The sequence below is a fragment of the Erpetoichthys calabaricus genome, chromosome 4, assembly GCF_900747795.2.
Source record: "Erpetoichthys calabaricus chromosome 4, fErpCal1.3, whole genome shotgun sequence".
In the NCBI taxonomy this organism is placed as follows: domain Eukaryota; kingdom Metazoa; phylum Chordata; class Cladistia; order Polypteriformes; family Polypteridae; genus Erpetoichthys; species Erpetoichthys calabaricus.
The window spans coordinates 240,322,133-240,339,453 of NC_041397.2; positions in this window are offsets into that span (position 1 = coordinate 240,322,133).

Sequence of the window (17,321 nt, forward strand, 5' to 3'; positions counted from 1 at the left end):
GGTGACAGGTCTGTGGTTATAGTCCTTTTGAAATGACCTGATTGCCAAAAATTGATTCAATTTGTGCCATCCTGCGAGCTGACATGTGACAGGTTACCCCATCTTGCTGGAAATAACCTTCACTGATTTCACGGTCATCCAGTTCATTCACAAAGAAGTGAAAAAGAGTGCCATGCCTCACTCGTTTGTATGTTTATCCAGGAATACTGAGATCTTTATTTCGTTTGGATTGCTTTATTATTAAGACTGTAATACATCATAACTTGGGGCTTAACCTATTAGAATCACCCTGTATTTGCAAATTGGGAAACCATACTTGCCTAGTATGAATGAGTTTATATATGGACACCTTGTATCCTATGCAGCAGAGACTCTGCATCCCTGAATCCCTGAACTTCATAATCCCGTTCAACATCAAATTTATTTTTACATGTACAGAATACAGTAAAATTCTTCCTTGAATGTCTGATCAACATACAGCATCTCACCACATTCCTGGGTTAGGTATTCCTAGTCAGACCTGAACCATACAGTGCCTTGAATGTTTTCAGAAAACAATAGCAAAGTATAATTAGTAAAAAAGAACCAAATAGGTCAACCACAAAGGGTATCGTGGAGAAGAGCAGGCAAATGATAGAAGGTGTAGGTAGCATGCCTGAAAGAATACAGATGTCAGAGTGTTACAGGAGTAAAATGCGTAAGAGAAGAAGGGAGAGTGCTGATGAATCAGGGTGCAACAGGGTTGTAAAAACTGACAAGTGGAAAGCATTTCAGTTAATGTGGGGGTCGGAGGGACTGACGAGGCTATTTTTTGACAAGGATGTCTGATAAATGTTAACTAGATCCTTGGATAACCTTGTTCTTTATCATGTAACAGTTTTCTTGTGTGTTTAGTGTCATTGTCTGGTTGTACCTTATAATCATTAGAGTAAAGAGTCTGAATAAGTACTAGAAACCTATGGAATACCTGGAAAGGAGCACCTGATACAGAGGCACAATAACAACTAAAAAGGAAGGGGTTGATCATAACTAAAAGGGTGAAGGTGCAGCAGCAAAGAAGAGGAAAAGAGAGGCAAGGAACAGCACTAGAGAGAAAGCTGCAGATATTATGGGGAAAATGACACTGCCTGCTGGAGGAATCAGCTAAACTCTGAGAGCTAAGTTATAGCCAATTTTATCTCATAAGGACCTGGAAATAGTGATCCATGCTTTTATCATCTCTTGGCTTGACTACTGTAATTCCCTGTATATGGTATAGGGCTGTCCACACATTCTAGACTTCAAATGATTCAGAATGCAGCTGCTAGACTTTTAACTGGTACAAAGAAAAGACAGCATATCGCTCCTGTTCTAGCTCATTTGCACTGGTTGCCTGTGAAATACAGAATTGATTTTAATATTTTGCTCTTTGTTTTTAAAGCACTTAATAGATTAGCCCCTCAGTACATGTGCTGTTTCCGTATTCAGCCTCCCGATCACTTAGGTTATCCTCACAACAGCTCCTCTCAGTTCTTCGTTCACGTCTCAAAACCAAAGGCGACCGGACGTTTTCAGTAGCTGCCTCAAAACTTTTGAATGGTCTTCCCCTTAACATTAAGTCCTGCCATAATATTGATGAGTGTAAATCTAAATTAAAGACCCACCTTTTTCTCTTGTTTTCATTTCAGTTTGAGGTTCTCCTAGGGTTTTTGTTATTTCACTAATATGTTACTTTTAATTTCATTTTAATAACTCTTACCCTCTTCTTTTTAATCTATTGTTTATTGTATTACATTTAGTTTCATTTTAATTTTATTTTAATTTTCTTACTTCTTTTATGTATGTTTTCAGGTTATTTTATTTCTATATTTTATATTTATATATTTATAAATTTTTGCCATTTATGTAGTATTTGGTATTTAATTCTTTTTAACTGGAAAGTACTTTGGGTCAAGTTCTCCTGTTTTTAAATATGCTAAATAAATAAATGACTTGACGTGACTTGAACCCAAGTTCATTTTCATGGAAGGCAAGTGGACTTGGCAATATAGAGGGTCCTTTTTCCCTTTTTATAGAGAACATAGGTGGCTGCAGTGGGCTGGCGCTCTGCCCAGGGTTTTTTTCCTGCATTGCGCCCTGTGTTGGCTGGGATTGGCTCCAGCAGACCCCGTGACCCTGTAGTTAGGATATAGTGGGTTGGATAATGGATGGATGGATAGGAGGTGGCCTGACATTCCTGTATGAGGAGGCGGTAGTACAGATGTTTCTCAATATTGAGATATGGCTTACCATAACCCTTGCATTAACAGATATTAAAAAAAAAGCAATAATTCCTCTAATGGACATTTAAAGGACTCTTTTTCTCACACTTAGTTAATCTTTTAAGGTAACTGTTATTTGTGTATTCATGTTTTTTTAGTGGAGCATTTTGTGTTGTAATCTTGTTGTGTGGGGAGTGCACTGCAGCATGGGATTTTTATAAATAGATTTACTTGTTGGGTGTTGCTAAGGTCAGAGTCAGCGCCACGTTCCCTGGTTGCTTCCAGGACTTGATTATTTACTTAAAATCACACTTTGTCATGGACCTGTTATCACACAGCTCCCCCCCACAAGCTGCTAGTTACACATGAAGGCTCCACACTCCTCCCAGTCCAGTGCAACTGGTGGCCAAGATCCGTGGTGTGGCCCTAGCACTGCAATAAAATTATAAAAGAACTGAAAAAACAAACTCCTCAATGAAACAAAACCCAAGCTCCCCTTTTTTAAAAAAGAACATTAAGAGAATATGAACTTCAAAGTGACAATAAAATCAGTAATAAATAGTCCATTTAAAATTCATTTACATTTACATTTACATTTACAACATTTAGCAGACGCTCTTATCCAGAGCGACTTACAACAGTGCGTAGTAGTCTACGACTGTTCTTCAGTCTTTAAGGCTAGGATTAAATCTACTGTCATTAAACAAGTTACCGCTGACCAAGTTGTACACAAAACCATGCTAGAAGAAAATAATAGTAAGTTGTTAGTACTAGGAGTTAGTACAAAAATTTTTTTTTTTTTTTTTTTTTTGAGAAAAGGGTAGAAAAAAAAAGTATGGGGACTAGTGCTGTTTAAAGAAGTGTGTCTTCAGACGACGTTTGAAGACAGTGAGGGTCTCCACTGTTCGTACAGCAAGAGGAAGTTCGTTCCACCACTGAGGAGCCAACACTGTAAAGAGTCTTGATTCATGTCGTCCTCTTCTTTTAAGTAAGGGTGGTTCGAGACGAGCAGTGCTTGATGTTCTGAGAGAGCGAGAAGTGACACGCTGCTTAACCAGTGCTGATATGTAAGGTGGTGCAGTTCCAGTTTTGGCCTTAAAGGCAAGTGTTAGGGTTTTGAACCTGATGCGGGCAGCCACAGGGAGCCAGTGCAGGTTCCGCAGCAGAAGTGTAGTGTGTGAGAATTTGGGAATATTAAAAATGAGTCTTGCAGCTGCATTCTGGATCAATTGAAGTGGTCGTGTTGCCTTTAGTGAAAGTCCAGACATCAGAGAGTTGCAGTAGTCCAGCTTAGAGATGACCAAGGTCTGGACGAGAAGCTGAGTAGCCTCTGTAGTGAGAAAGGGGCGGATTCTCCTGATGTTGTAAAGAAGATATCTGCAGGACCTGGAGAGGTTGCTGATGTGTGGAGAAAAAGACAATTCTTCATCTAGAGTGACACTAAGACTTCTTGCCGTTTTTGAGGGGACGATAACCGAGTTGTCAAAAGAGATTGCAAGGTCAAGATTCGGAGATGAGTTGCCTTTGATGTACAAGAGTTCAGCCAAGTTCATAATTCTAAAAAGTCCTCTTTAGGCTTGGGAATGTGGGTTCATTAAAACAGTCAGGCACCAGTCCCACTTGCTGTTCTTTCTTCTGCTCTTCGTTCCTCACCACCATTGGCTCATCCCACCTCTTTGTGACAGTCCGTGTTGGCTCTGTGCTTACCGGTTGTTTCTGGGACTTCATTATTTATTTAAAATCAACCTCTTATCACAGGTGTATTATACAGTATTTACAATAACAGCTTTGTTTCCAGTCATACATCTTGTCCTTATTTTGTGGCTAGTAGGGAAGTAGTGTTGGTCACTTGCACTCTGGATCATTTTTTCTTTTTTTTTTTTTTTGCTGCCATTCTACAAATCGATAGTGCAAATTGTAATCATGACGTCCCAGGGCAAGAAAAGGATCTTGGGGAGCGGTACAATCATCACCCAAGAATAGCAACTAACACTGGCAGCTGGAAGGACTATCCTATAAATAGGGCTTTCTGGGTATAGTGAAACAAGATAACCTCACTGTATCTGTGTCTCCTGTTCTTGACATCTCTCAGGGCACCACAGCCAAATGAGCAACCCACTGGACAACAAGAGCTGTAGTGTGAGATATGATACGGCAGTTAAACAAAGATGGCAATGAAGGAAAGATGATGATATCATGTTGGAGAAAAGTGAGGCGTAAAGTAGTCTGACTGGATTGAAAATGATGGGAATATCAGATGACACATGAAGCTGTTCAGGGTCACATAGCAAAGATCGTTAAGTTAAGGTATTTACACGTAGAGTGTAAGGCATCCACAAAATGCAAAGGATTCATTTGACTAGCCATAAATGCTTTACTTCATTGTTGGTATCTCTTCATTAGTGTCTGTTCATAATTAAGAATTAAATGTCACTAATCTTTAAGCAAATGAAACAGGTCACCCCTCAGGACAAAGTAATACAGTGGCCTCATACCAGTCCCTTGGGACCTTTGCCACACATCACATTACTGAGCTGTTGCCTAGGCTGTCATCTAGAGGAGTTCTTTGATGTGCTCCCCGCTCATAATATATGGCACCTTTTATGCCCTTGCATTGATTTTTCTGGTGATCTCAGTGATCTCAGTGATCTCTTTACCCCTTGGTGAAGTAAGTAAAGTATTGCCAGTATAGATTAGGAAGAGAGATCATTTTTATTTCTCTTCAGTGCACATTTGTTGGTAAATTCAAGTTCCTGAAAATCAAAAACATTTTCTTTTAGATCATATGAATTGCTAAATTGGGTTCTTCAGTGAACTGATTATTTCTCTACTTCACAACATTCTACACACAAACGAATGCTTTACATAAGGTATGGCTCAATTTTGCACATTAAATGCTTGGTTGATGCATCATAACCCCCAATAATCATAGTCTGAATTAAGCTGGGTAGAGCATATTATGTTATATTGAATTGAATCTTCCCTACATCACTATGTGTTTCTGAATGCCGGGCTGATGCTAGTAATCCCCAATACAACATGTGAAAGTGGACCAAAAGTATGAAGCACAAAGTAGGCCCCTTAGGTTAAATTCTTGTGTTATAGTGGCAGCGCCAGTCCAAAGGTTGCAAGAGGAAATTGCTTTTGCGTCTTTGTCAGCGAGAGAATGGCGAAAACAGAAGCATTGTACACATCAGGCAGTGTTGCTAGGATAAACATTTTTATGTATTCGATTTCACCATCAGATTGATGGTTTGACATTTGTTCAGTAAACATGAAAATCTCTTACTGCTAAGGTAAAATAAATATGCTGTGTTGAATGAGGTAAAGCACATGATTTTCATTTTCTTAGCAGGCTGACAAAGAGATGCACATCCTTCCTTGCAGGAGGAGTTTTACTTAAATCTTGACATAAGTAAAAGCTTTTTTTTTTTTTGTAGACTGATTAGAAAATAAATGTTATTAGCACATGGTGTCCTCTGCTGCTGAGACCTTTCACGTAAGTGTCAATGTGCTGGCAAATGTTCTTTGAAGCATGCAAAACGATGAAACTTAGCTAGCAGATGTTAATGGAATTGTGAAGACAGCACTAAACCAGTCAGTACAGCAAAGGAGGGAAATTGAGCAGTAGAGTAAGTAAAAGGCAACATGACTTTGGTGTTTCAGCACTTTACTTACTAAATAATTATTAAGTCCAATTTGACTATATATATTTAACCATCCATCCATTTTCTAAACCCACTTGTTATGCAGTCTTGCTTGGCAGCAAGGCAGAAACCTGTTCGGAAGTGGAGTCAGTTCATTACTGGGCACACTCACACAAACACCCACACTCACTCACGTTGAGCCGATCTCGAGTCACTGATTCACCTCACCTTCATGTCCTTGGAATTTGGTGGGAAAACCAAGAGTGTCGGTGGAGAAGACCACTTGGATATCAGGCGAATGTGTAAAATCCACAAGGGCAGTGGACTGTGGAGCTAACAACTGCACCACCATACCATCCAAAATAAATGACACATTCATTTTCTTTAAACCTGCTTATTCCAAAAACATTTAAGATATTTCTCAGTTAAGTATTGTTTATTAAATGTGAGGAAAGGTCTGACATAACATATTTTGATTATAGCTTTTACATCAACATAAGCAGATATGTCTGTATGGTTTTGTACTCTTTTATTATCCAATATTTGGATGTGTGTAATTTTTATTTTAATTCATGCATCGGTTTGCACTTGTTATTCATATCTCTAGAAGTGTGTACTTTATGTGTAGCATTTCCACTTGTCCACTACACAATATTTAGCCCTTTATTATACTTACAACTTTTCTGAAAAGTCTCCTTCATCATACTTAAGTTGCCCATTGTAAAATATGTATGTGAAGCCGCTCAACAAGTGGGGCAGACCCATGGCTGTCAGTGAGATGGATCAAAGTATACAGAACAAGGTAAACTGGACAAGAGGTTAGCAAGATTCCTCTGATGTAAATGCAAGTGCTTGATCTTTCTGTCACAAGAATATCATTTTAGCACAGAACCTGTGCTACCAAGCATTCAAAGAACAAGTGGCTCTGATCTTATCATAAATCAACCTTCACTGTCCCTGGAGAGCCTGCTTCCAGATTTCAGCATCTCAAATGTTGCTCAAAGCAAAGGGTAAACTCTGCAAACAGATCCATTGCAAAGGGAACTAACTTAAAACAAGTATGACACAGACAGTTACCTATGGTTACCTTATATAGAAGACCAAAAATTGTTTGGTGGAATTTTTTTTAGTAGAAACAAAGATGTTTTTCTTTCTTTTTAATTTCTTTTTAGTCATTCTGGTATGAGTTCAAACCCAGAGTGTGTGTGTATACATATCTATCTATCTATCTATCTATCTATCTATCTATCTATCTATCTATCTATCTATCTATCTATCTATCTATCTATCTATCTATCTATCTATCTATCTATCTATCTATCTATCTATCTATCTATCTATCTATCTATCTATCTATCTATCGGCCCATAAGTCAGGTTAAATGACTTGTGGCTGGGATTGAAAAGGCACCTTACAGTTCAAAGTCCAATGCAATTGCCACATTGTCACACTGCCTGCATGGGTATTTTGCTGTTGAAAACATAAAGTCTAGGAATATTCAACTTTCTTGTTGTGTGAACGTAGTACAGTTTATGAAACATAGGGATAATATCCACAGCAACCTGTTGAAGGCATTGAGATGAAAGCCATATGGGGCAGTCTGAAAAAATCTGGAATGATTGCCCTGTACATAATCTCAACTAATGTCAAATACCATCCTTTTCTGAAAGAAAATGGGCCATCACAATCATTTTTTCCCCATTCCTTCTAATGTTATAAATGCCTCTGACTCTGAACTAATGAAAGTCATTTTTATAAAATCAAGAATCAGGCAGATGCTGCCCCCACCTTCATGTCTTAGATATATGTGTTATGACTTGCAGTCCCTTCTGGTTGATATTTGTAATAGGCCTCTGTCCAGGCATTAGGGAGTATTTTTCATATTAGGTTTTATAGCTGCTGGTAAGTAAGTCAGGATTAAGCTTGGGTTAGACACATGCCCAAAGAAATCTCTCAGTCCAAAAAGGTTTGTTTTAAAAATGTTTAGTGAAAATTCAAGCAAACAATCCACACGAGAATAGAGAAGAGTTGTTACACACATAGAATAAAAGACAAAAAAGAAAAATGTTTCTTCTTCTTAAACTTTCTATACTTAAGGAGGAAATTATTTCACTAAGCTTTACTTTACATTCAGCATGTTCTAAACATACGGCTCTACACACATAATTGAGCACGTTAAGGCAAGATTTGAAGCCATGTGCCTTCGATGCTTTAGCTACGACAAGGCAAGTCACTAACTGAGACTAATCTATGGTCAGAGGGACAAGAAATAGTTAGTATATACCAATTCAATTCAGCTCCCATAGACTATTCACAAATATATTGGAAAACATTTAATATAACTTAGATAACTAGCAATAGGTGTGCTGTCTTTGCACGTGTATATGTGCACAAATAAATATCCATTGTCAGAAACTCCATTCTGAGTCATAACAAGATTTGGGGAAGCCACCCGTATATTTGGTATCCTGACTGCAAAGTTGCAAAAATATAAATAGCACAGATGTGCACAAAACCGAGTCCAAAACAGAACTGAGGGAAGAGGGAAAAGGTGGAGGCTTTTAAAGGGGAAGACAGGAAGTGAGATCAAAGGGGTCGGGCTCATGAAGGTCCTCAGCCATAGGTTCGAGCGAGATCTTCTTCCATAGGCTCGGACCCGGAAGTGACGTCAAGAGGGCCAGGTGGAATCTCCCATGAATGGTCTGCAGGAATGGGAGAAAAAGAGTCAATGCACTCTGCCACATCCTGGTTTGATTCGGAATTGCCCTTACTCAAGCCCTTTAGCTGCTTCCGATGTGCATATGTAACACCATCCATTCATTTTCTAAACCTACATATCAGAGCAGGGTCACAGAGAAGCTGGAGCCAATCCCGGCAAGCATCAAGTGTAACGCAGGAACAGTTATTGGACACGGTGCCAGCCTGTTACAGGGTGAACACAAACACACACCAACACACATAAACACATCAAGGGCCAATGTAGCATCGCAACTTCTGTATGTCTTTGGACTGTGTGAGGAAAGCCATGCAGACTAGGGGAAAACATGCAAACTAAATGCAAGAAACAAGTGTGACTTGAACACTCGAATACTGCACCAATAATTATGAGAAGGTATATTAAATAAATTATGTTAAAAAAAACAGACATTTAAATAAAATGTAACCAGTTACATTGAACATTCTGCATTTGGCCTCCTAGAGTTGGACTGCAACTGTGAACAACTTTTAAGAATTATTATGACAAACACTAAAATGGAAGGACACCACACACATAAGGCTACAGGTAAAGCCTTGCGGACACTTTTATTACTATTGTAAGTTTTAAACTGACTTGCTACCTGAACTTGGCTAATATGCCACAATGTAATATTTAGGATGGTTAGAATGGGCTTGAGAAATTGCATCTTCATGGATGTGAATAGCTTCACATGAGGCATAACTGAAAAGTTTCATCTTTTTGTAGTAGATTTACAGCAATATCCAGTCCTTGCTAATCTGTTTATTCATGCACAAAAGATGTAAGAAGACATAACAAAAAAGAATATATCAAAGAAGATGACACAGACATATTTATTTATAGGTAAACTTTTATCATTTTATAATCCTGATCAGCCTTTCACTTTCAAAAACAAAGCATTTCTCGCCTCACTGCAGTAAATTTACAGATAATCCTGTAAGCACTGACCTTTTCCTACAATTACACCAAAGTATTAATGTTTTAGAACATGAATACAATACAGTCTCTGTTAGTAAATGAATGTATGAAAGCAAGTGAAATGCTGCCTCTGTAGGGCAGCAGAGTGCTTAATGCTGTTGCCTAAGACCTCTGATTTGCCTGATTACTTTCTATATGGACTATGCAATGTCTCCCATATCTGTCAAAGACTTGCTTGGGAGCCTAAGCTGTCATTTTGTTGTGACCATTTCTATTGTCCAATCAAAATTTAAAAATGAACAAGGTGGAGTGAAATCCTGTCGTACATCAGTGCGCACCGTCATGCCTTCACATTCATTGTCACCAATTTCACTCAGGTGGATGAAGCTCAGTGTTATTGTTCTCTGTGTAGATTTTGCTGATTAATTCTTGCTTTAACATGCACCATCTATGGCAGATTGGTTGCTGCACACCGGCTGAGTAAGTTCACTTTAGCCATGTTCTTACTCATTGCATGATTCAGTGATGAAGAATAACGCAGGTCACCTTATAGGAGTTGTTTTAGGATGAAAAACCAAAAATAAAGCAAAAAAAAAAAAACCTGAAAAGCAGGAACTGCAGCCTAATGGCTAAGATAAAAGACTGCCATATCAATCCCTGCTTATGACTCACTGCGTGACGCTTAGCGAGACATGTAATGTACCAGTGTTTCATAAAATACAAATGTTGTTGTGTTACATTTTCTTCTTGTAAAGCATGTTGAGAGCACTTACCACAGAAAAGTGCAAAAGCTAATTAATAGACAGGGGAAAATAACATTAAAAATGCCACGTGGGACTGACAGGATTGTGAGGTTATTCTGAGGTGACTTTGGTACTGCTGCATATCTAACAATGCATAGTTTATACTAGCACAAAGCCACTTGTTTTATGCTTTATAACTTCATTAAGCTGAAGTTTTATTGTACCCCATTAGGCATCACTCAGAAATTAAAGGAAACTGCTCTGTTATCCATATAAAGAAAGTGTGACTGCCATAGATTTCTCTTTCTGACACACAGGAGTTTATTTATTAATTCACTATAAATCAATCCACAGCAAGAGACTTCTTCAAAATTCTTTGGTCCTATTGAGTTCAGCTGGTCTGTGTAGCATCTCTTGGTGCCACTCTATATCTTTTCACTTCATCTAGTAGGATGTTTCCCCAGAGTCTGTCTTATCACAGGTATGCCTGCCATGTGGTAAAGTTTCTTCTACTACCTGTTCATCCAGGAGGCAAACAGACTGAAAAGGGCTGGGTGGTCATTGCTTCCAGATAATTCTGACTTCCTTCCTAGCTGTGTCTTTCTTTGTTGACTTTTAGACTTCTTTTTAAAAGAGAATTGAGATATATAGAGCACTTGACTGTTTTCCAAGGGTCTTTCCCGTGCTTTTAGTTTAGAATTAATGAGGATTAGAAGTGAACTGTGAAAAGAGTTACAGCAGTAAATGTAACTTACACTTTATAATATTTCATAATCTGGACATTGTGGTCGAATAAGGCAGCAAAATCTATTATTATTATTATTATTATTAGTAGGGGGTTTGCCCCCTGCTCGCTTCGCTCTCCAAACCCCCCGGCCAGCACTACGCGCCAGCCACTTCGCGTCTCTGCCGCTCACGTTGTGAAGAAGGGGGCTGAACGCACCCCAAGGAGGTGCAGTCGATCCTCCGAAACCCCCTCTTAAACGGTGATACAATGGGAAACAAATACAGTTTTTTTTTACCTCCTCTTTGCTCGATCAGCTGCTGGCTTGCTGCTGCTGCCGTGCCACGTGATCTGCATGTCGTGAGGCGCTTTGAATGTTTAAAAACCTGTACAGCAGCTGTCCTACTCTTTGTCTTTTATTTCCAGCCCCAAGCGTGGTTAAATCTCTTGGCACAAAGACTCGTCTTGTTGGACGTGAGTTCTTGAAATTTTTTAGTTTATAATTTGAATATGGAATAAGAAACTGAAAATCTAACAACATCACATTAAAGTTCGATAAATTCTGAAACTAATTATACCAAACATATATATGTAGGTTTTAAAATAAGCCCGATTTAAAGCATGACAAAAAAGTGACATAAAGTTGTTGCACAAAATCGTTGCACTTTTAGGCTTAGGATTTTATATAGAGAGAATAGATTATTATTAATGCAGGTTCCCACAGGTAAATGTTTGGGCACCAGCCTGGTTCCCCCCATTTAATTCATTCACAAAAATAAGGAGAAAAAGGCAGCTTTACACATGACCAAAAACAACAAAATAAATAGCAAAAATAAGGAAAGCTGTCTGTGATAATGTCATTGTGCCAAGTGATAGGGAGCTCCGTTCTATGGGACAGTCTTTTCACAACTGATCGCCTCCTTATGGCAATGGCAGTCTTTATAGATGGGAGACCGGAAAGGGCTTGGTCATTTGCTCTCACTGGGCATCTTCTCAGTTCTGTGGATGAAGAAAAGAAGAGAAGGTTAGTGCAAGTGCCCCTTCTAGACCCGGAGTGGTGGTATAGCTTTAGATGAGACCGGAGAGTGATCCACAGATGTGCCTGTGTGACAGTTGTATATCAATATAAACTGCTTGTCCTCATATGTAATTAAAGATCTGAATCTCTTATGGATGCAATTTTGGTACATTGCATTTCCTCAACCTTGAATTAATGTAATAACTGTGATATTTTCCTAATTATGGAGATATATAATTTACTTCTTTGCAGTTTGAGTGATTACCATACATGTATTGCATTTTCATCATTTCCATTGTAAACAGAAATCATCATTTCATAGAAGAAAATGGTTTTATTCTGTAATATGTCACCAGGGGCCTCATGTATAAACGGTGTGTACGCACAAAAATTTTGCGTATGAACGTTTCCACGTTCAAATCGCGATGTATAAAACCTAAACTTGGCGTAAAGCCACACACATTTCCACGGTAGCTCATACCCTGTCATACGCAAGTTCTCCTCTCGGTTTTGCAGACTGCGTCAAAGCAGTGCTACTGTTCCTGTGTGGTTATCCTTTCTTTTTCAAATCCACATCCCTGACGCGGATTTATAAATACACTGAAATTAACCGCATATTGTTTATTAGTTTAATGCATCTGATTGTAATTAACCTGTAACAATATAATGGTCCACAGAATGGTCAAACTATTCCAAATGCCATAACTGCTTTAGCGTTGTTACTCTCACTGCACCTTCTTCTTCTTCTTTCAGCTGCTTCCGTTAGGGGCTGCCACATAGGATCATCTTTTTCCATATTACTCTCACTGCACCACTCGGAGTATTTATATCACTGTATCTGAGTGTGAATCACAGCTGTACAGCAGCTGATCGGAAAGAGAATTATCGGTATACAGCATCAAGCACACGCTGCCTCAGCCATTCGCTATTTGAACTGCTCTCATCCGACAAACGCTTCAAAGCCTTTCCTGTACAGACCTCGCGGTGCACAAACAGTTTCATCCCAAGAACTATAAATGCACTCAATCAGTCCATCAAGTGCTCCTTGTAGAACTGTTTGTACTTATAAGTACAATTACCTCACTGTAAACTTGTGATACAGTTATAATATTGCACAACCTGAGCCACTTTATAAAGTGGGTATTTACATATGATGACAATATCATTTTTAAGATGAAATGCAGCAAAATATGTTTATTATATTATACAGATAAAACTTTAACTTTAACTACACGGTGCCGCAGTGCTTAGTGAGGAGCTGGAGCTTTGTTCACGGATTGTTCCTGCCTCGCGCTGTATTCTTGCTATGGCTGGCGCGACACTGGAAGGATAGATGGACAGAATAATTAAGCATTACAAAGATATTTCAATGTTCCTGTAAAGTTTTGAAGAATTGGCGTTCTAAGCTTACAGATGGCTTAACGTCTATTACAGAGCTGATTGTGTGGCAGTTGGGTATTTGGAGAAAGAAAAGGAAGGACAGGAATTGGGGGTTAGTATGTTTGAAAGAGACAGTACTGCTGCAATAAAGTATTTCATCGAAGGTCACGTATGGTGCAGCAAGCATCTTGCGTGAGACATGAACAATCGCTGCGCCACCGTGTTCCCATGTTTAATAACATGCTTTAACTCCTATCATCATGAAAATGATATCACAAATACTTCTCAATATTTTAATTATTCAGAGAGCTGTAATATTACGAATGTAATGGATTCTGTGTCCTGTCGGAGGAAGAGAAAGCCCGGAAGCACATAGTGATTCACACACATAGAAGGTCAAATACAATACAAAGCATTTAACGTGCTACTTTAGTTACGATGGGATTTGAGAAACTAGTAAATTAAATGATTTTAAGATGAAGTTTATGATGTTCTACTTTAATGACAAAATAAACTACGTGATTAAAGTGGAAATTTCGAGATTAAAGTTGACATTTCATGCTTTTTTCACACTGTGTGTCTTTTTTTTTCTCTGTACCCTAAAATGCTTTCATATGACACTCAGATGGTGGGCTATGACTCGCCTTTTCACGGCGACTTTGATATGTGATAACTTCTTTTTTATTTGAGGCACTATGCGACTTTGTGAACTTGAGCTTTCGAGTTTCTCTGACACTCTATGTCATTCGATCAACTTCCTTTTGTTGTTTAAACCACTGTTTAAATCAACAAATAGTATGTTTTTCTTTGCCTCCACTTGGTATTCGCTGAAATTCTTCTATTTTCTCTCATGCTTTTGCCATTCTCTTTTCACAGAAAGCTGACCTTAAGGGCTGTTTATATTGATTTGCATATTCAAAGAAGCATAATTCTGGGAGGAGTTGGGGCGGGACAGCAGGCGCGTGCACGTTCGTTATTTTTCACGCTGACCGGGATTATGTAGCGGAAGAACGTGGAAGTTGGCGTTCGCACAGATTTATGCATCTGGATTTTTTTGTGCGTAAGCACATTTCCGCTTTTGTGCTTACGTCATGTTATAGTGTGAATTCTACGCACAGCATTCTGCATGAGGCCCCAGGTGAATAAATATTGATTGCTCTAATATTTTAGAACTGATAGAATGTTCAAGTAAGAGGTCATCAAACTTATCTCACTCATAACAACTACTTTATTCCAGTGTCTTTTGTACTTGATTCTTAAAAACAAGAAAGGTTTCTGCTTTAACAAAAGGCTTTGGCTGTTCTCCAGAGTCCTGTGGGCTTCTTCATTACACTTCCCCATATGGCTCTTGTATATCTTTCCAGTTTTAACTAGGAAAGGAAGAGAGTGTTGAAGCTTTGCAATGTGATAAATGGGCTCTGAAGTGATGGATTATCACAGAATGTGAGCCTTTTTAAATTTATATGTCTGCTGAATGATATCTTCACAGAATTCCTTCTGCTTTTTCATACTAAATTTGACTTGATGCTTAGAGGCATCTTCCAGAGTCTGTTTTCCATTTGTTTGAATTTGTTATATGTGCTATACAAATACTTATAAAATAAAATTGCTGAATTTGAATTTTGAAGTGGTCTCTTCAGCATGCATTCTAAAATTAAAAGTGACCCTTGATAATCAAATCACACAGAGCAAGCACAATAGATCGGCATCATCTGGACACCGGCGAAGCCCTCGGGAGCTACTTCAATTGTTTGATTACTAAGCTCATAAAAATCCTAAACTTTTCGATGCTTTTACTTTATATTCACTACTTATTTTTGCTTCCGAAAACTCAGCCTTAATTAAATTGAGTACATTTGTTTATTATGATTTTTGAGAGATCCTTTCAGCTCTCTTGACAGTCGAGACTTTGATGGACAGCTCATTTCTACTTTCTGCTGTTTGTTGAGTCAATTAATGTGCTTCAGGCAGTAACATTTTCAAAATATTGAAAGTGAAATGAAATTTTTCTACATGAAGATGTCATGAAAACTCCCATCTGACACCTTAGGTTTCCGGGAAAGTAATTGCCAATACTGTGTATTATACTATTATGTATGGTTTTATTGTCTGATGTGGATTATGATGAGCTGCCTGATTTAAATATTTTATTTAACATGGACAACAATGTCTGTAGCAGCCACTGTCTATATAAAGATATCTTCTCGCAGCCCTGCTTGAGGTTTGGTGTCTTATTTCACAGATAAAGTGATTCTGCTATACTTCCAAACTATTCTCCTCCTCATGGGTAAGACAACAGAAATGTTAGGGAGTCTTGGAATCCAAAAATTAATCCAAGGATGAAAGGATTCAGTCTTCTTACTGTAGTGCACAGCACCATTTTTTAATACTGTAGAATGTCCAGCAAGAAGTGGGTGGACAGTTGCTTGTGGTCTCTAGAACTGAGACTGCCTGATCTTTTCTATTACTTGGCATTATACCTGACCGCGAGCTCACCGTGAGGTTATTTTGTTCACGGATGCCATTACCTTGAATTTTATTTTATCTCCTCCATTGTCTTCTTGCCATGTATCAACTGTACTATTAACGGACTTGCAGCATCTTATCTGTTTATGTTAAACAATTTGAAATTGTTCTGTTTTACTGTACATTTATCCTAGTATTGTGTTTCTGTGTGGATGCCACATAATTTATAGTTTGTAGTTTAGCTGTAAACTTGTTAGATCACTCCAAGTGTTTACTCTGTGAAGTACAAAAATAAATGGAGTTGAACTGAAAAAGTGATCAATACTCCTAATAAATCTTTTTCCTGGAATGCTGTTGACAATGGACAGTAGCAGTTAAACATATTTACAAATTAGGCCTATCTATCTATTCATTTAGTAAACCCATAAATCCATTTTGAGTCCATTGTGAGAACTAATTTAAACCAGTCCACTGGCCTCAGTGCACCAGGGCCTTTTATCGAGCAAAGCAGGATCCATCCTGATCCTAAACACCAGTCCAGTCATTTCTGGACCACCTTGATATATTTGGTACACAAGACAAAAACCTGAGTGCCAATCAGAAACAGATAGAGACATGGGGAGAATGTGCTGACACCAGGAGTCAAACAGAGATTCAAGCATAGGCCTCATAAACTTTGAAGAAACAGTGCTATCCACAAGGCCACGATGCTGTCTAATAAGTCAAATCTACGAGTAAAAATATACTTCAAATATAATAAATAAATAAAAGAACTGATTAATAATTTTGAAATGTATCTTTCAGTTAAGTGCATGTTTATCTCCTTATTTGTTTCCTTTCTTCTTCATAACTATCGTGCTCTGCGTCTGTCGTAAAGCTGCATCTCTCTCACGCCACATCCATATCTCAGTTCTCATTTATCTCCTCTGCTTCATGCTTTATAATAGATTTAGAGAATAATCCCTAAGGTGCAAAACATGTCTTGTTCAGGAGTGCTGTAAGTTACTGTATATATCCCTCCAATCCTTTTCAAAATGCTCGTTCAGGCTAGTTGGTGTCTTGTTTCTGGGCTCTCCCATCTCTGATTTGGCACACTTTTCTTGCTGTCCACTGCTTTTTGATCAACAGTCTCTCTTTGCTTGTACAGGGACATGCATGATATGCAACACACATATATGTATCTATAATGTACAGTATAGAGCAGAATTTTATATTAATTATATGAATTTTTGTAAATTCATAATATGCTAAGTCATTGTTCGTTCTTGTGACAAAAATGGATGCAACTGAAAAATGTGTACATTACAGAGGTCACTATGATAGCCTCTAAGAATGAGTTAAACCAATGGCTACAAGAAAAGTGTGTCATCACTGTTAACCATGAATTAGCCTAAAAGTGATATTTACTAAGTTTGTTTTTACTTGTATGGATATGTTCACAACTTAAC